At 42.2% G+C, this 20,366-nt stretch overlaps 1 protein-coding gene across 2 annotated transcripts in view; it reads right to left on the bottom strand.

The window, feature by feature from the left end:
• Positions 1–20,366, bottom strand: part of Dclk1 (doublecortin like kinase 1) — a 281,860-nt gene that overhangs the window by 128,158 nt on the left and 133,336 nt on the right. The window lies entirely within an intron of this gene.

Raw genomic sequence — 20,366 nt, 5'->3', positions numbered from 1 at the left:
AGCAAGAACTGAAGGACCAACGCTGGGACTCAGTGATCCGCGGGACTTCAATAAGGCTAGCATGGCGGGAGCAGAAGCAACGATGCTCCAAAGAACCCGAAATGTTCAAGAGCTCAGTGAGCAGTCCCCTGTGCCCTATAAGAATAAATCTGAATTAATCCCCACAATACTAGATGCACTAAGAATAACAGAGGAAATCCATTTAGACTCGAGTGAGCAAAACACTGTACTTCTGGGAACTGTCCAGCAACCAACACTGGGCTGGAAAACCTTGACTCTAGAAATGGGAGCCCACCTCATTGAAGACAGACCTGAAAGACTCAGCTTTGTTGTTTCTGTCTCAATGGACTAGAGCAATGGCTCTTTGAGGATGCTTGCCTGTGAAAGACGGAGGAAGATGTGGGGCAGAGAAGACTCTAGGTTCAGCACTAGGTGAGGCAGAAAAAAACTGTTATAAGAACCCACTGCCACATGGAACTCAAGGTCTCAGGACACCCTAGAGTGTTTAAGTGGCCTGCTGAGGTCACCCTCTGGTCTGGTTCAGAAGGAATCGGATACCCAGTGGACTCTGGAACAGTCTCAGATATAACTAGCCTCTCTATTGTGCCACTGTCCCTAAACTGTGCAAAGGGTTTCTGAGTCACCAGGAGGAAGCCAGGGCTTTGGTGGGCTGCCCTAGGCTGGAAGGACAGTCTGAAGCAGGAGACCTTGGGTCCTGTGGGTGGTGAAATGTTCATGAGACATCAGCGGGGGGTAAAGATGCTACAAGGCAAATGACACAGCTGATGGCACAAACATAAAGGACACATGCTGGCTCAGTCCCCTGATTCATCAGTGACTCAGCATCTGTGAAAAGGATGCACAGCCCCGGACTGTATTTTGGAAAAGGGCAGTGAGATAATTTCCAGAAAGTCTCTGTGTTCCCTTCTGCTGTCAATAACAGAATGAACAATCACCAGCAATAACAATTACACAGAGGCCAAACTTTCATATTAATTAAAATCTCTGTAATGTATATCTTGGCCAATTTTTCAATCACCAGGAGCTATAATTGGCCCCAGTAAGAGACAGCTTCAAGCCAAAGACAATGCAGTGCCTGACTTTCAGATCAAAGCTCACATTCTCGTTCTGCCATGCACAACACATGCAGTATGGGAGGTCACATTACCTTTTTAATAACCCTTGAGAAAACTAGCTATATCCCAAATGCAGGATCACATGATGGCTATCATGTGACATGCCATATTCAATGTTCAATAAAGGACAATAGCAACAGTAGCAAGAGTAACAAAATGTCCATGCTGTATATTTCTTTCTGCTATGATTGCTGAAATCAAGGTGTTAGATGTAAGTTTTCTTCCTGTTCTGGAAAGTGACTAATTCTATGAAGAATACCCAGGAAGGAAAAAGAGATTCTTCAGGGATGTTACAACACATCCGTGATATTTTGTTGCCAACACCCTTGAGACAATGAGAGACAAAGGCAGAACAAATGCATGGCCTAACATGACCTACTTCAGCAAAGGAAACTCTGGAGGAAGCCTGAGAGGGCTTGTAAGGAAGTGAGGATGACAGCTGGGAACATCCACTATTTATGTGTCACAACTGGACTGCCTCTGACCTCAATTTCTTCTCCAAATAGTATCCTTCAGGTTTCTGACGTATTATTAAAGGCCTTTGGTATGTGCAGTCCCTTTATCTTAAGACCTCCATGTGTCCATTTAATTGACAGATCTGAAGTCTGGAGTCTTATCTAGGTAGGAGAAAAATGTTATAACTCATCTCTTTTCTCTTCCCTCTCTTTAGTCTTTCCTTCCTTTCTTATTCTTTCTAGAATAATTGTCTCAGGCAACCCAGGAGGAAAGTGTAAAAGCTTTGCCAGAGAAAAAAGAAAAAAAAAAAAGAGGAAGCAGAAGGCTGGGGAGATGGTTCAGTTTGTGACATACTTGCTTTACCATTTACCAGCATGAGAACTTAAATCTACACCCCAGCACCCTTGTTAAAAACACCAGGATTAGAAGCCATATGTGATGGTTTTGTGTATGTTTGGCCCAGGGAGTGTCACTATTAGGAGGTGTGGCTTGCTGAAGTAGGGGTGACCCTATTGGAGTAGGTGTGTCATTGTTGGTGTGGGCTTTAAGACCCTCTCCCTAGCTGCCTGGGAGCAAGTCTTCTAGCAGCCTTCAGATGAAGATGTAGAAAGAACTCTCAGCTCCTCCTGCCTGTACCATGCCTGCCTGGGCACTGCCATGCTCCCACCTTGATGATAATGGAGTAAACCTTTGAACCTGTAAGCCTGCCCAATTAAATGTTTTCCTTTATAAGAGTTGCCTTTGTTACGGTGTCTGTTCAAGCACTAAAACCCTAACTAAGATACCATATCTCTACAATATCAGCACTGGAGATTCAGAGACAGAAAAACCTTTGGGGCTTACATCAGCAAGTACAGTTGATTTGTTGAGTTCTAGGTTCAGTGAGAGAATCCATAAAAAAATAAGTTGGAGAGAGAGTGGTGATTATTCTGTCAATTTGACACAATCTAGGGAGTCTCAATGGGGAGTTATCTGGACCAGGTTGGCATGTCTTTGGAAATTATTTTGATTATTTTAATTGAAGTAGAAAGATCTTCTCACTGTGGGCGGTATCATCCTCTAGGCAGAGGACCCTGAACTATGTAGGAGTGGAGAAAGCAATCTACCCTTGACCATGAATATGGCTAGCTGCTTCATGTTCTGGGTGTCTTGAATTGTCTGCTCTAATGGGCTTGAACCTGGAATTGTGAGCTAAGATAAACTCTTTCTCCCCTAAGTTGTTTTTGCCAGGGTATTTTATCCCAGCAACAGGAAAACAAAATGACAGGGGTAACAGTGATTATAGACGGCACATAAAGTAACTGCCCTCCATTGCACATACAAGCACCTGCATATACACACATGATTAAAAAAAAAATAGCAAAAGCTAGCTCTTGCTATACCAGTTGTCTGATTTCCAGCACCCACGTGGAGGCCTAAAACTGTAACTCTAATTCCAGTGGACCTGTCTGACTCCCTCTTCTGGCTTCCACAGGTATCAGGCATGAAGGCATATGATGTACTTACACATACGCAGGCTAAACATTCATACACATAAATTAAAGCTAAATGAACCTTGAAAAGCAAACCACATGCAAGATCAAGAGTTTATTGTCAGGTCCAGTATGGCCTTCGTAAGGACAGAATGACATGGTTCTTGGCTCTGGGACAGGGCTAGTAGGCCTGGGCCTCCACAAATGTCAAGGGCTGCTGTGGGCATCAGGCTTGCTTGTATAATAATGTACATATTTTATGTTCATCTTTCAAGGATCATCCTCTCTGTTAACATTCATGACTCCATAATAATCAGAGACAGCACTAGTCCAGGAGGCAAAGGTGTGGCTAATGTCTCGGTAGAATGGAAAACACTGGGACCTTCAGGACAGCCTTTATGGCTATGGAAAAGAACTCTAAAAACTTAGGGTCAAAAATATATAATTTCTCAACTATGCAAAATATAAGCATGCAATATGGATTATATGAGGAACTTCACAAATCTAAAGGAACAAAAACACTGTGATTCAACTTGTCAGGAAGGAAGGAAATGACGAGATTTAGGGAGTGGTGATTGCAGGAGATCCCATCCAGCTAAGGTTTTTGTTTATGCTTACAAAGGCAAGCAGATCCCTGAGTTCAGGGTTGTCTTGGGACAGAGCAAGGTTAGACCCAGTTGTGGTAGAAATGGTAATTTCAGGATGGGGGGCCCAACCAACTAGCTTAGTGTCTGTGCTTAAAAGAAGCAAGCAGATCTCTCTTTTGCTATGTTAAAAGAAGATATGTGCTTGCTGTCTCCTAGGAATTAAAGGCCTGGGGTCACTGGATGCTGAGTCATAGGATAGTCAAACTCTAGAGTAAAATGACTGTATTGATATGTAAAATAAAAGACTTCAAGAGATGAGCTATCCAGAGAACTTTTTAGAATAGCAAAAGAGAACTGCTTGGAGAACTGTCCTGAACAAAACGTAGAGAGCTGTCTGGAGCTCTCCAGAGAGAGCAGAACTTAGATAAGGCAGGCTAGAAAGCTGTCTCCAGCAATACTGAGGCTACCAGCTTGGATCCACAATTTGACTTTGAGTCATTTGTTTTCACTGCTCCCAGACACCCCTTCCTCAGAATCTCTCTCCAAGCTGAGGCTGGTCCTTGGCAGTTTATGATTTGGCTTCATGAATAAGTTTGGGAGAGATTAGTAGACAGCTGGCAGAAAGACATTAGATAGATAGATAGATAGATAGATAGATAGATAGATAGATAGGTGATAGACTGATACATGACAATCTTTTAGAAACTTAGTAGTATTTATGCTGTGTGTATACGTGTGTCCACTTGCCTGTAGGCATGTATTTTTTCAATTCTGGACCTGAGTTGTATTTTATTAAGCCATTGTGAAGAATATTCTAAAATAAAACCAATGATTCCGACTAGGATTCATCAGGCTACAACCAGCTGGTCACACTAAGCCTTTCGCCTCTTCTGGTAAATAGAGTTGGATTTACCTGTTCTTGAGGCTGATTCACACTACAGTATAGCTGAGTAGCCATGAAGAGCATAAAGCCTAGATGTGACTAGTGATAACCTTAAATTGAGTTGCTAGTTTTAGAACCATCCAGCATAGCTGAGCAGTTGCTGGACAATAATTTACCAAATATCTAAAAGTGACCAAACGATTTTAGAATACAATTTTTCCCGCTCCAGTTGGTGAGCTCATAGGTCAACTAACCTGCTGTAGCTTGACTCTCATCTCACCCTTCATGAATAAGGAGTGGGGAGAAAGGGGGAGAAAGGCATGAGGACTGTGCAAAGACTCCCTGGGCCAGGCTTTCTTCTCAAATTGCTTCGTAGAGGTTCTTGGGCCATAGAATCGTTATCACTCTAAATAATTCAAACAGGCTTTGTAGCTGCTGGCTCCAAGCCAAATATGAGCAGTTATAATTAACAGCAATGCACTTAAGAGACAGTTAGGAATATGCTAATGCTCTCAGCATGTTAAAGCAAAGTGGCAGACCGATGTGAAGTCCTCTCTTCAACACACAATGTCTGTCCAAACAGAGAACAAGCCGTGAGCATTTAAAAATAATGCCATCGATCAGACTGGTGGAAGGCTGGTTTTGTTTTGTTTTCTTTCTTTGTCTTGTATGTCGCAGTACATTCTTTTCCTTGTGTTAGAACTTAGGTTAACAAAATGACTTTACTCCATTTGAATACATTTTAAACTGCTGGCTTAAATTTTCAAAGTGTGTTTTCATAGACATACACCAATTTAACAATATTTCTGGATGTTTTGTTTCTTTGGATTACTTTCATTTGGCTTATCTATTGGAAGATCAGTCCATCCATGTGTGTGGACTGTAGCTGCATGTCCTTACTCCACATCCAGCATGCAGAAAACGTGCAGACTTTAGAGCGCATTTAATATACACATATGCCTGAAGCTGGATGTTACATCCTGTACAGGTTACCCATGCTTGAAATTTAAGAACCACCTGCTTTAACTGACCTTGCAATTAATAGTAGAAGCTACCTTGCTGCAGCTGGGAGTAATAACTATCTCTTGGGTAGAGGGGAAGATTGCAGTCACCGTCTCAGGATCCATGGAGGACTGATACCAAGACCCCTATGAATATCAAAAGCCATACATGCTAAAATCCTTATAAAAGGACAAAGCCTGCACATACTCAGATTGCTTATAATATAGAGCAAAGGCACAGCCAACAGTTGTGAAGTATTGATCAACAAACCATGACGAGTAAATTGATTGTGTTTGTCAGAGACTCAGCCCTACCCCCTCATTGTGGGTTGAATCTACAGATACAGATGTTGTGAGCACGGGCTGGGTGTGGAACAGCTACATTTGAGATTCTAATCTTAGCATCAAGGAGACCATGATGAGTCACATTCTACTCAACAGTGTGTCATGTGCTAGAATTTCTGGGCCCTCCTCTTTGGGTTGCCATGCAACTCTTTCTTCTTTTTCCATTCTGGGTTTGCTAAGCAGGGTTGCCAAACGTGGATGGCCTCTTACTGGGAGCTGTTTGTGAAATCATTTTTCTTCCTGCATCAGTGTTACCCCCACTTTGTAGCATGCTCAGATAAATGTTTCTTAAGTAGCTCAAAGTAAGGACCTAGAATATTTTTCAATGTAACCAAGGTATCTGTAAGAAATGAGGTAATGCCAAGCATTAAGATACGCCTATCACTTTATAGACTTGTAGGATGGATTTTGCCCTATGTCTCTGGTAGAATCCTCATGACAAGACTTAGAGATTGATTCTGGATTTTATTCATTTTACCAGTGGAGATCAGCTCAGAGAGGGCAATTTATGAAGGGCCATTGAAGAGGTCAGCTCAGAGCCTTTGGAAAATTCCACCAGATCCTCTTCCTTCCCAGAAAGGAGAGGTCATTGGAAGCACTTAGGCACCCCTTCCCTCATGAATGGAGAGGCTAATTGCATTCCTCAGGAAGACCACAGGGGAACCTACACTGACCCAGAGGCCTTGCAAGTGGAACACCCTCTCATATACTTGCTGTTCTTATATTATACTGTTCTATGTGTTTTGGCATTTGGCTAGTCCTAATTTTGTAGCCTTTAGAATAAAAATATAGCAATTTCCTGAGTTCTATGAATATGCAGCATATTATTAAGTCCACAGAATCTGTGGGAACTCCTGAATTTATAGTCAGTGAGTCAGAAATTGGAACCAAATAGTGAGAGGAGTCTTGTTGGAAGCCATTGACCTTAACCTTGGGAAACCTGTGTGGACTCTGGGTATTTAGCTTTAGAGTCATAATACAGTACGTTAGCCTGCCTGCCACAACAGGTTTCTGCATGGGGACATGTCAGACACTCCCAGTGCTTCTTCTAGAGCATTCTTCTTCAGAGAGCTTCACTAGTTCCATTACCCTCTTAAGGCAACTCAAATATCTGTCTAAAGTTCCTCCCCCATCCTTCCTCTGTTTCTTTTCTCTGTCCCTACTTTTTTCTTCTTTGGGGTACTTGATTTGTGACACAGCATGTAATTTGCTTAGGATTTTGCATATTAAATGAATCGCAGATTAGATGTTTGCTTTCTGTGGGTAAGAGTCTTCCTGTAGGCACTGTGTTATGCCCAGTACTTATCACACTGTCCTGATGCCCATATGTATTCACTTAATGTTAGGCAAGGCAGGCTGTTGTTGCATATTTATATGCATAGAGATATACGTGACCCTTAGTTTCACATTTGGGAACCTCAATGCATGTGGCTAATATTTTATATCTCACTTGAAAAAATGTGAAAGTGCTCATTTTTCCCATGTTTTTCCTTCTAAATATACAAAACTGCCTTTAATGGCATTCTCAGAATAATACTATTGACAGGGTGTCAAGTGTTAAATAATAGTACTGGAACATACATCTGTCTTGGTTGGTTCTCATACATAACTGACCACAGAGGTGGATCTAGCTTTAAGTTACACTCTGACCACTGAGACAGCCTTTGGCCTTTATTCCTTTTCTTCTCTGTAATAACACATATAGATTCTGTTAAAGATCATGTTATGTATTTGTGTGCCTACATGTGTGTAGTGCGCAAAGAGGACATGAGATCCCCTGGAACTGGAGTTACAGGTAGTTTTGAACCTCCATGTGGTTGCTGGGAACTGAACCCATGGCCTCTGCAAGAACAGTCAGTGATCTTAACGGCTAGGCCATCTCTTCATCCCCCACATGCAGACTCCTTACTAGGACTTAGGAGAATCCAAGAGACGTTTCTTTGTATCTTTTTATGTCTCCAAGAAAAGGCAGGCTTGTAATTTCACCATTACTCTGTTGATCCTTTGAAAACACTTGCTTGTCACTTACACATGTTTTATCTAAAAGATAATCCACTTGTTTACTTTCAAGACTTGAGAAAGAAAATCTAGCCCAAGGCAGTGAACAGTCACAGAAAACTGGTATTTATTACATGTAAGTAATTCGGATACTTAAAATAATGAAAACATATCATGTCTACACAGGCCAAATCATTACCCACTTTTCAAAGCAAATTTTAAAAATCATTTTTGCAATCAAAGTGCTGTCTACATTGATTTTCACTTCCTGAAAGTATAGATATTTCACTTCAAAACATCATTTTAAGTTCCCCAAAATGCTCAGTTGCTAGTGGGCCCTTAAAGTGTGCGTGGCATGGTAAACTGAACTGTCATTTCAAAGAAGCCAAGACTAAGTGTATATACCCTTAGACTGACGCTGTGAAGAACGTCCCAGGAGACCCCAGCCCCTGCCCTCAGGAGTATATGTAGGTCCGGTCAAGTTACGACAAGGGATCTGTCTTCTTCCTCTACAGGTACTCAAAAAAAGCAATTGTATACAATGTGCAGTTGGCAAAGATTCCTTCTCACCCTGTTAGCTTCTTCTTTACTTGCCCGATCGTTTCCTCTGCTGCAAGAAACTTTTTAGTTGTTTGAGCTCCTGTTTGTCAGTTACTGATACAAATTCCTGAGCAAGTGGAATCTTGTTCAGAAGCGTCTGTATTGTGTAAAACAGTACCTGAATTTTCTTCTATCAACTTCAGTTTCAGGCTTCACACTGAGAGGTCTTGGTCTATAGGACTTTGCTTTTTTTTTAATGTATAAGATTTATTTAGTTTTATTTTTACATGCATGAGTGTTTGCCTGCATGTACATATGTGCACCAGCCTGTGGAGGCTAAAAGAGGACATTAAATGCCCTGAAACTGGAGGTACAGATGGCTGTGAACTACCATGTGGGTTCTGGGAACTGAAGCCTAGCCCTCTGCAAGAGTAGCCAGTGCTCCTGGGCACTGAGCCATCTCTCCAGCTGCAAATTGTAGTTGATTTTTGTAAGGGTGATATATATGGGACTTATTTCATTCTTTTCTGTGTCCACATATTTTGGATCTTGAATTTGGTAGGACAGGCAGATCTGGGAGGAGTTGGAGAGTGGAGGTGATGGGGAGACAGAGGCACCACTATTCAAGTGATAGCTGCCTTGCATGTTGAGATCCAGTACATCCTACAACTCAAAGCTAATCACAGATGGCTACCCTCTAACCGGAGACTTTCCAACAGAGTGACACAGATAAAGTGATTCCTCCACATTAGTCAAATCTTTCTCTGCATTGCTTCCAGGAAAGCCTTATGAAAGCATACCTCAGTCCCGTGTCCCTCTGTGGGTGTCCACACCATTTCTGGCTTGCTACAGTCCGATTCATCAATTGCTCTTAGATCAAAAATGTTTCTTAAAAATTCACTATGACCAAGTTTATCTTATAACTGTTGCCCAGATGCAGTCAGAAACTGGTCCAATCAAAGATACTCACTAGGCCCAATGTTACCTGCCATTGCTGCCTACAAGGAAGCCTGTGATGATTACTGCAGCTTTTAATCTTTTTGTTTTTGTCTGGAAGCTTTTGAGCAATCTTGTTACCATGTTTAGCTAGAAGTCTCCAGGAAAGGTAATTTAGTTGGTACAGGAAAGGGCCTAAAACTCGGGTCTTATTTCAACTCATTTTTCTGTTAGGAATCGCCAGGCATAATCTGAATGACCAAGAACCTGGAACGAACAGAAATAAGATCAAAATTGACAAAATGTCCTCTGGTAAAAATACAGTTGAAGCATTGGATGGAAGTTCAAATCTGCAATGACGCAAGTAGAGTTTGTATAGATCACATCAGACAACCCCAGAGCACTCAGCTGCCCCATAGACCCGAATATTTGGCTACAGATAAAAGAAAATGTAATTTGTCTTCCCTGCATCAGAGTAAGTTTAGTACCCCGTCAATGTGTTCAAAGCTCCCACAGTGGGCTGCACTCTGTTAGGGATATTGTTTCTAGAAGGGAAATCATTTGGAGTATCATTTCTGACCATGGTGTTTACAGAGGAATGGAACGATGGCCTTCTGAGAAGGAGCTATGGGAACTTTGCATTAATCTGGAAAACCCAGTTTTATGGGGCACGCATGGTGGTAGCTACCTCTAATCCAGCCCTCAGGAGGCAGAGGCAGGTGGATCTCTGTGAGTTTGAGGCTGGCCCAATCTACATAGTAACACCTTATCTCAAAATATAAAATAAGCCCAGCTTTGGGAAAGTGTTGGACTATGATCCTCAGACATCTGAAGGAATGACAAGAGGAACAAGCTTCTATATCCGTCAATCTAAATAACATGTCTTGGGCCCTTATTACATTCATTGTACTCTATAGGCGAGGTGGGATATGGAGATTAAAGATGCCTCTGTCTAACATGCAGGTGTTTATAATTAAGTGAGGTAAAATGCAAACTATGACCCTGTTTTCTTACCAGTTCTGTTAGCCACTAGCTATGTGAAAATAATGTTTTTTGTTTTTTTTCTCTCTGCCGACTCACCTGGGTCATAGAGTATTCAGATTAAACATTATGGGTTTATCTGTGAAGGGGTTTTTGAATGAGACTGCTATTTGCTTAGATGGGCTCAGTCAACGTAGCCATCCATCCACCTCCATGTGAACCAGGAGTCTAAGTAAGAGAATGGAGCATCTGTGCATCTCTTATGCTCTCGAGCTTGGTGCAGCTCCTTTATCCTGCTGCTGTCCACGGGATGGGCTTTATACAGCTGTGAGGTTCTCATATGTTCACACTTGGCCTGAATCATGCCGCTCAAATTCTTCCTGAGTCTTCATATTTCTCTCCTACTTGCCTCAGTCTCTCCGTCACACACACACACACACACACACACACACACACACACAGTCTTAGGAATATATTGATAGGTATCTGGAGCACACAAATGCAATGACCTTGGGCAATTACTTAACTTCATCTGATTTTATTCAGAAAATAACACTGTAGTAAAGAATCAAAATGTTACAATAGGGAAATGGAACCTGGAAGCTGGACAATGAATAAGAACTCAGGGGCTGAGAGAAACCAAAGAGGCAAGGTAAGGCTTTGCAAAGAATGTGACTTTTGTCAGAGGGCAAGAGAGATTTGGATGGGATGAGAAGGAGTGCCCCAGGTTTGTGGGACAATATGGCCTGTGGTGGAGGTGTTGAGAAGTGGCCGTACAGGGGAAATCAACAAGTATTTCTTGGCTGGAGAGCAGAAGGCTCTAAGGTGATGGCTGCAGCTGGGCAGAGGAGAACAGATGAGTCAGAAAGCACCTTCCCTAGAGCACTAGGTAGTCTAGGTGTCCAGCGATCTTTAAAAGACACTCAGGAGATTCATTCTGCCTAAATAAGGTGTGCAATCGTCAAAGACTGGACCTAAAGGAGCAAGTTCATACAGCTTTGCAACAGCCCAAGGAGACTGAGGATATAAGACACTTACAGTGTGGTGCTGATTGGGCAAAGACCTGGCTTTAGAGAATGGGTGTCAGAGGTCATAACAGATGGCTCCATGTTCTGGGTTCTGGTTCTCCAACCTTTGCTACAAAGAATTCTGATGCCAGACACTTGCCCAGAAAGCCAGGAGAATGATACAAGCTGATCTTACTAGGTGATTAGATCTCATGTGGGATGTACTGAAGTTTCTATGGTTGTGGAATAATCATGGATAAGTCTAGCTAGAAAGTTGGATATATGGCTGTTTAGCTGATGGGAGGAATCAGGGCTAGAGATTTAGATTGGGAGGTGGCCAGTGGATTTAGAGGTTAAGAATGTATTATTAAACATGGATAGACTTGAGTTTGAACTCTGCCTTCTATACTAGCTAGCTGTGTGGTCTTAGACAAATTATCATCTCTAAGCCTTAATTTCCTTAATTGTCAAATGGGGAAAATTACACATACTTCAAAGGCTTCTGCTCATTGCTTCCCATCTGGCTGCCATTCGTCACCATCATTGTGGGCCATCACCATCATTGCCGAAGCCATTAAAGTAGATGAACTTGGCTAGGAGCAGAGTAATTAAGTAGAAAAAAAGGGATGTAGAATGAGTCTCAGGAAACAGTCACAAGGATATATGGTGAAAAGCAAAGCTGGATGAAGCCCAGAAGCAGGCAAGAGAGCAGAAGACGAGGCTACAGAATTCCACAATGTTCAAGGGAACAGAATTTCAGGGGGGGGGGATCAGAAATGGCACATGCTACAAAGAAGTGAATGAGATAGGAGAAAAAAGAATATTCAACACAGTGGTTGAGGCTCAGCATTACTTACTGGATTATTGTGTATGTGGCAGCTGAGGGAGCCAGTCACAATATGGTGAGATTCAAAACGGAAGCTTCAAGGATGGAGAGATGGCCCAGGGGTTCAGAGCCATTGCTGCACTTGCAGAGGACCTGAGATCAGTCTCTAGCACTCATGTCACAACTGCCTGTAAGTCCAGGTCCAAGGGGTCTGACACCCTCTTCTGGCCTCCGTACATATGTGCTCACACTCATAGACACACAAAGACACATTGAAAAAAATAAAGTAAAATGGAAGTTTCGCTCAGACTCCAAGAAAGCAAAATATGGATTCCAGAATAACTCCAAGTTGGGTCATCTTCCAGAAATTTCAAAGTACCACACAACACATATGGATTTTGGCTTATTATCCACTTTATTCATGCCAAAGGCTTAAGCCCTTGGGGAGAACAGGATCTTCAAGAAGGACTGTACTTTTGAATGTAGGTTTTTGATGATGTGGGCAATGAAGTCTTGTACATGCTAGGAAGATGCTCTAACAAACACCCAGTCCTATGTGGGAGAGTTCTCAGACAACTGTGACATGAACTCCATCATCCCAAACTAGAGGCTACCCTCTCCTGAATCCTCATAAGACTTATACAGAAGACAGAAGCACTAGATGGGAATTACCCAGGAAGAGAGAGCAACAGTACAAGTGGATGGGTGTTTTCTTTTTTAAAAAAAAAAAAAAAACATGGTTTACTTTCCCCTGAGCATTTTACAAAAAAGGACACCCAGCTGCACTGGGTGGCCTGTTGGTTGGGACATGGGATGGATGGGTGACTAGATAGATGTGAGTCTGCATGGTGTTCATTTAGATTCTTCCCATGTGGATTGTCTGAGGCCAATGGGGAAAGGAATGCTTTAGAAAATACAAACTGAGGCAGTGACAGCCAAAGCTGGAAGACACTTAATATCACACATTTGAAAAGAAGGCTGGAATCTCTGTGTGAGTCCCCGAAGAAGCCCTAAAGACAACCAAAATGGAAATTGGCTTTTAATAAGCAGTGATGGCCTGGGGTTTTAGGAAGCATAGCACCTCTCTGCCCCCTTTGTCCCAGTCCTATCTCACACAGCCTAGGAGGGAGCAGACATGGCTGGAGCCAGAGAGTAGAACGTAGAAAAATCATGGACTCCACCATTGTCCCACAGAAAAGGGATTTGCTATGTTGAGCATTCTGTAGACATGGGAGGAGAAGTTCCACTGTAAAGGTTTATCATATAAAACTACATGTTTGCAGTTCTGAATTAGCCAGTACACAGAGCTAGAAGAGTCCAGACCATTTGTAGGATCTTAGAAGCAAGCCAAAAAATCTAAAAGTCCAATGAAGGACAGATACAATCCCATAATCTTTTGTGTTTCCTGTGTCAGTAGCCTAAAGTTATGAAAATATAAGTCAGAGCAAGGAAGTGAAAGCTTGGAGGATAGTTCATTGATTAGTTTTAGCAGGTAGACAGAGGAAATCAGCCCCCATGGCTTGAAGAGCTGGCAGAGATGGATGAAGACACCTGCAGGGCAGGAGAAACCTGGGCGTGGTCACGGGCAGAGGGAAGAAAGGAGACATAAGCAGTCCACTAGGCCAGTGGGACGGGATGCTGGGAAGATGAAGTCAGAACACCAGAAGACAAGATAAGAGCAGTCATACAGTCATGGCTCCCCTCTGCAAGACAAGGAAAGAGTGGGGAAGAGGCATGAAGATTTGGAGGCATTTCCTGAAAGAAAGAAGAACGGACTTTTATAGCAAGTGATTTTGATTTTCCTGATGGGCTGGGAGAAAAGATCCCTATGGATAAGGACAGGCATGGTGGTGGTCCTTACCTGGAAGGGCAGGATCTAGGAGAATGAATTCATGTTAGGAAAGACCAGTTTGCGTTCAGTAAGAGGGAAGCAGTTATTTTCCCTAGGGCATAGTGAGGTTGGCCTTGTGGCTGCCATTCGCAGAGGGATGCCACTAGTAGGGTTAAGGGGAGATGATCATGAAGACTCATCCTTCATGGTTTCATGCCTGGTATTATGCTCTGTCGGATTCTCCATCTTTACAACGCATCTCTCAGTTACTACATACAGCCAGAAGATGATCATGAGGACAGAAAGGAAAAATGTAAAGATGTGACGGCAGGTCTTTGCCTAGTGCCTGGGTTTCTGGTGTAGGAAGTGTTCTAATGTTATCAAATGGACCAGTCTGTGCCTGACCTAGAGTCTGTCTCCCAAACACAACACTCTATCCTATACTGTCCATAACTGACAACATAGAAGTCAATTAAATCCCAATATCACCAAGCTCCAAGAAACCTTAAAGGTCTATTCACATTAAAGGTACTGGTGGCCAAGAAAGGTTTCAGCACCTTGCCGTGTTCTTTTAATTTTTATTTAAACATTGTTATACAGTATATTTTGATTATGTTTTTCCCTTCCCCATCTCTTCCCAGACCCTCCCCCACCTCTCTACCCACCCAAAGTAATGTTCCTTCTTTCTTTCTCTCTCCACCTCAAAAACAAAATGAAAGAGGAAGAGAAAAAAACGAACCAAAAAAACCTATAAAATCAAAACAAACTAATTAAAAATAAAATAAATTTAATTGCTAAGAGTTAAATGGGAACAGAGCCCACCAGCAGCCACGTCCTCAGTTCAGAACTCTCATGACCCGATCCTCCACCTCAAATACCCAGCTGAATTCTACAAGCCAACGCAATGGGAAATGAAGAATGAGCATGCCAGATTTGACATGCTCCTCTAAGAAGACAATTTTTGTTGGCCTATTCATTCCTAGAAATAACTTCTGAAACAGAAAATTGTACATCTGGGAGAAATCTGCCCACAAGACTCGTTGCAAAGCAGCCTCATAACCCAATTAAAGCTATGAGGAACTGTTGGTTTGCTCTGAGCCATTAGTCATTTTAACATTATACTCTCCCAAAGGTATAAAACCCATGAGAAGCAGCAGAAATACTTAATATTCTGGGTCAAAGTTCAATGCTGACTAGCCTCTGGTACCTTCAAATGTGAGCAACGTTCAAGGTTAATATGAGACATCATGCCTGATGACTTACTACCTACTGTTATTTGTTCCTGGCACACTTCCTGCTGCATAATATGTTCTAAATTCAATAGTTTGTTGAATAAATGAATGAAAAATACAGTGAATTTTTGAGAGCAGGCGCTTTAAGTCACTTTGTAGGGAAGCCTGGTCTTTATCTAAACTTCATTTCTCTCAGTATTTTCAATGACTGTGTGGTTTCTAATCATCATCAGACCTAGGATGGAACAGTGGAGCCACTGAAGATCTCCAGAACCAGCACAGATGTATACACACACACACACACACACACTACTCCCAAACTCTGGAATCCTGAAGGCCCTTAGTTCTCAAAGTCTGACTATTTTTTCTAAATGTGCTTTGTTTTAATTTTACAGATTCCAAGCAGGGAACAATAGAACTCCTCGGAGGCCTGGCTCACATCTAGCGTGGGACCAAGAGAGGAGAGGAGGATGGAAACCACCTTTGGTTCTAAAGGACAACAAAAGCCAATCTTCGTAACATCTGAATTCAATGAATTCCCACAAACGAATATGCGTCTTAGTCTGGCTGCAGTCTTCTAGGGGCTTGTTTCAATGAGGAGGGCTGTTTGGAGATGCTTTGACGTTATTTAGTTTGACTTTCATTTTAGCCCGGGGGGGAAGCATAGATGCAGCATAGGAAGGAGGATATGAGGCAAAGACAGCACACCTGCAGCTTGGACAGGACCTGTGTCTTCCGAGGCTAACCCAATGCTGTTTCTGATACTGACAGTTTAGCCCTGTTAGCACCCAGGGATATGGAAAGTGATGGAGATCACCCTGCTGACTGTCACCTACCACAGTTTCATCATCTCATTCAGTTGTGAATCCATAAAAGTGGTCATAGGAATAGTTATAGGAACATGTACATGAAACAGGCCATGGGTACTTGACTCCATGGGAGTCTTGATGAGAAGCTAAGAAAATGCCCTGTCTAGAAAGATTCTTGTACCCAGGAAGAACACTGCATTCCAGATGGTTCTGTCCGGGAGACTACACAAGTGCATATGCACACATGCACACACACACACACACACACACACACGCACGCACGCACGCATGCACGCACACGCACACATTTCAGAAGTTCTTTGACTTTTATAGCCTAACCAATAACCACAGGCTGAGGCATAAGAATCTCAAGTTGAAGATCATCCTGAGCTTCGCAGTGAGCTCCTGGACAATCTGGCCTACATAGTGAGACACTGTCAAGATAAACGTAAGAGGGCTGGAGAGGTGGCTCAGCAGCTAAGAGCACCCAGGGTCAGTTCTTAGCACCCACAAGACAGCTCACAACTACCTCTAACTGTAGTTCCTGGGGATCTGATGCTCTTCTCTGACCACCACAGGCACTGCATGCATATGATGCACGGACACACAGGACAACAAAACACATATACATATTTTTTCAAGTAGAATACCACACAGCCACCAAAGCTTAAGTATATATTTGTTCTATTCTTTAGTTCTATAATCTTTTATGCATATACAGATATACATATATTTAATTTTTGTTTCATCTCTCTTACTTCAATGAGAAGACTTGAAATATAGACCCACAGTGCACACAGGAAATGGACTGAGTCACACATCTGACACTAACCGTGCAGTCAACACAAAGCAATCTTTACATACAGCTGAGAAACCTGACCTGTTCCTTGTACACAGGAATAGTCTGCTTAGGAGCAGGCTTCTCCTGGCTTTTCTTTCCATTTGAATCACAGAGCACAGACTCAAACTCTGTCACTTCTAAATGACAAGTGCTACACTCACTGGCTTGTCATCAATGTCTAAGCAACACTGTGTGGAGCTTCCTTGGCATCTTCTCTCACCATGTCCTCATTGTAAATCAGAGAGCAGTTGCCACAAGGGTGTATCTGCAAGCCTCTGCTGGCCTCCCTGTATAGCACTCCAGCCACCGTTTGGAAGGTGTTGATGCTCCCTTGATGGGTGACAGTCCGATAAAATTGCTACACTCTGAATTAGAGCCAGGACAGCGCCCTGTATAGCATGTGAAGACAGAAAGAAAGAGCATCGCTGACTGTCCACTTCCCATAGTGATTCTGCTCTTGTGTGGCCCTGAGAAATAGATACCTGTTTTGGCATCGGTCTTCATTGGAAAGCCTTTGAGCAATGCCTTTGGGAGCTTGCCAGTGGTACTTGGGGGATGTATCATTCCTAATTGCATGTACACTAGTAGCCAGATTAATTTCTGTAGATAAAGTGAAAGCATTCCGTTGCCTTGCTGTGCCCAATCGCTTCCTGATACCATTAAATCAAGCCTGGTTCTGCACCAGGAAAATATTAATTCTGAAGCTGTTTACACCCATCACTGCATATCTTTAAGAAAGTTTGCTGTAGAACTGACCAAATATAGCATTAATGTTCAGATACCATTTAGTAAGTACAAATTAACTGAAATTAACTGGATTAGATCACACTCAGCACAATTATAAAAAGGATTCGAATTTTAATACATTAGCCCCAGAACACACTGTACAAGCACCAGGAAAATTGCAGTTGTCAACGTGTGAATTTAGACTCAGGGTAAGTTCATCTAAGGAAGTGAAATCTCAATTTAGATTTTTTTTCTTTAGTCCACTCTCCTTCCCCTCTCCTGTGCCCACGTGTTTCTCCTGGAATGGGGGAGGACACGTTACACAGTAAATGTGTCTCACACAGAGAACTGGGCAGGGTATATTTATCAGGAAAAAGCAAATGAGGAGCTCAACAAAATGGTTTGTAGAGCTCTTTCATATGTCAAAAGATGTGAGTGTGTGTGGACTTGTATATGTGCATGCATACATGTGTGTTCATGTCTGTGTGAATGTATGTGAGCACATGCACACTTGTGTTTTCTTTTAAAATATTTTTATTTATTTATTTATATTTTTTACACACAGTGGTATTTTGCTTGCATGTATGTCTATACACCATGTATGTCCCTGTTGCCCCTGGAGGACAGAGGACTATATTGGGCTTCCCAGAACTGAAGTTACAGATGGTTGTAAGCCATGATGTTACTGCTGGGAGTCAAACTTCAGGTCCTCTGAAAAAGGAGTCAGTGCTTTTGACCACAGGGCCAGCTCTCCAGACCTCACTTGTCTTTTCTTCAGCAAGTCTGGGATAAGGCCAAGGAAGAAACCTTCTACTGAGCTACACCCTCACATGTCTCTTGATAATGAGGGCAATCAGTAAGACTGTTTAACGGCAGCTTTCTACTGTACCTCACAGGAAATCTTTTTGCCTGTGGGTGGCTGAAGCCCCAAGGCTGACAGCATCTCCTGACCACATCAGCAGCAGGGACCAGGCAGCTGCGTGGTTCCTCAGGATGGGCGAGGCGAGAGAAGTGGGCAGAAGTCAGCTTGACAGCCAGATAAAAGGAATGGAGGCCTTGCAAACCAGCAGTAGAAGGTAAGCTGCACTCCAGTTCAAACCCGACAGGCTGTTCTCCATATCAGAGCAGCGAGTGGGCCTCATTTCAGAGCACATCTGTTTCCCCAGATCATTCTATCAAAAGCAGCTATTTTCTGTAAATTGAAAGTCAAGGCCATTTATTTTTCTCAAAACTTGTGCTGTCAGCTCTGTGTTCTGACTGGAAACATTTGCTTGCTCCACACAATGGCAAAGCCGCTTTATTCTAAAGCAAAACAAAAAACAAAACACACACGAAAAAACAAAAAAAAACAAAACAAAACCAAAAAAACAAAACGGTGGGCTCTCTCTTCCCTGAGCATGTCTTGTGAGTGATACATTTACATAAATCCTTGTCCCAAGAGGACATGAATATCAGTTATGAAGATGGAATATATTTGGAGAAAATTTATCTGGAGGGAAAGAGATGCCAAAGTACTCCTCCAGTTAGGATCTCGTGCCAAAATAAATCTTGTCATGCGGCATCTTCATGCCATTTCTATGTACTTCCATTGAGTGCGTTAAGTTCTTGTGAGGGTGGGCAATTACTGTTGCCCAAATTCCCTATGTCATGAATTAGTAAATGTTTAAGTGCATATCATTGCTTTTATACATGGATATGCACATATATGTATCCTGTGCTGCTTAATGGTGAGGGGTATGTTTTGTGAAGGGCATGCTTAGGTGAGCTGTGTGGTAGGCGCATCACATAATCTAGTTAATAAGATGGAATTGTTTGCTATGCTGTGGCTAGGCTGTGCCTGAGCACTGTCCTGGCATGGGACTCCACTGTGTCTGTGATCACTGAAGCAATGTCTCTGTGTGGTCCATCATTACATCATCACAATGTGAGTATGAAGCTGAGGCTTCTGGGTGAGACCAGGACAGGGCAACACCTGCCATTGTCTAAAGCATTTCAGGAAGCCAACCTACTTTGTCAATGTAGCAACAACCAATTCACTCATTATTTCAAAAGATGGGATTTGAAGTGTCAGTAAGGTTGTAACAGTCCCCTAATTGGATTAAAAGTAGAATTATCAAGGCAGGATGCCCTTAACAATTATTTTACCTGGAATGCTATACAATTCTGAAATGATTCCCAGTAACCCCAAATAAATCATTCTGAGAAATCATAGCCTTTTACATTAATGTCCTCATTTATAAGTCCCTCTCTTTATCAACTGACCCCTCTTCCTTATCAATCACCAAGGGTCACATTTAGTTCATTAATGGAAGGAAGCTACCACCCTGACACTTCACAGACGTTTATGACACATAAATTCCTACGTACTTCAGGGAGAAAGGATACCAAACCATTTTCTCAGGAATTAGAGGAAGCCACATAAAAGCTGAGTCTAGAAGCCTACTCAGTAATTTTATGATTACAAATCCTCCCCTATAAATTTTTTTTTAGGAAAATACGTAATTAAAAGTGTAGAAATCCACACCATGGCTCTCTGTAAAGCATCATTTTAGTTATTAAATGGCTATAAATTAGCCATTAGGATATATTCTTCCAAATGGATTAACCTTTTCAATTATCATTTCATCTGTTTTCTATATTTAAAAAAAAATCAAAGAAATTCAAGATACAGGAGAGACAAGGCAGTAGAGGATCTGAAACTGATTTGGTGGCTTTGGAGTTGACATAATCTTGGCCTGGTGCAGTTCATTTTGAAAAGC

The sequence above is a fragment of the Grammomys surdaster genome, unplaced genomic scaffold, assembly GCF_004785775.1.
Source record: "Grammomys surdaster isolate TR1022 unplaced genomic scaffold, NIH_TR_1.0 139, whole genome shotgun sequence".
NCBI lineage: Eukaryota > Metazoa > Chordata > Mammalia > Rodentia > Muridae > Grammomys > Grammomys surdaster.
This window is presented reverse-complemented; position numbering and strand designations above follow the sequence as displayed.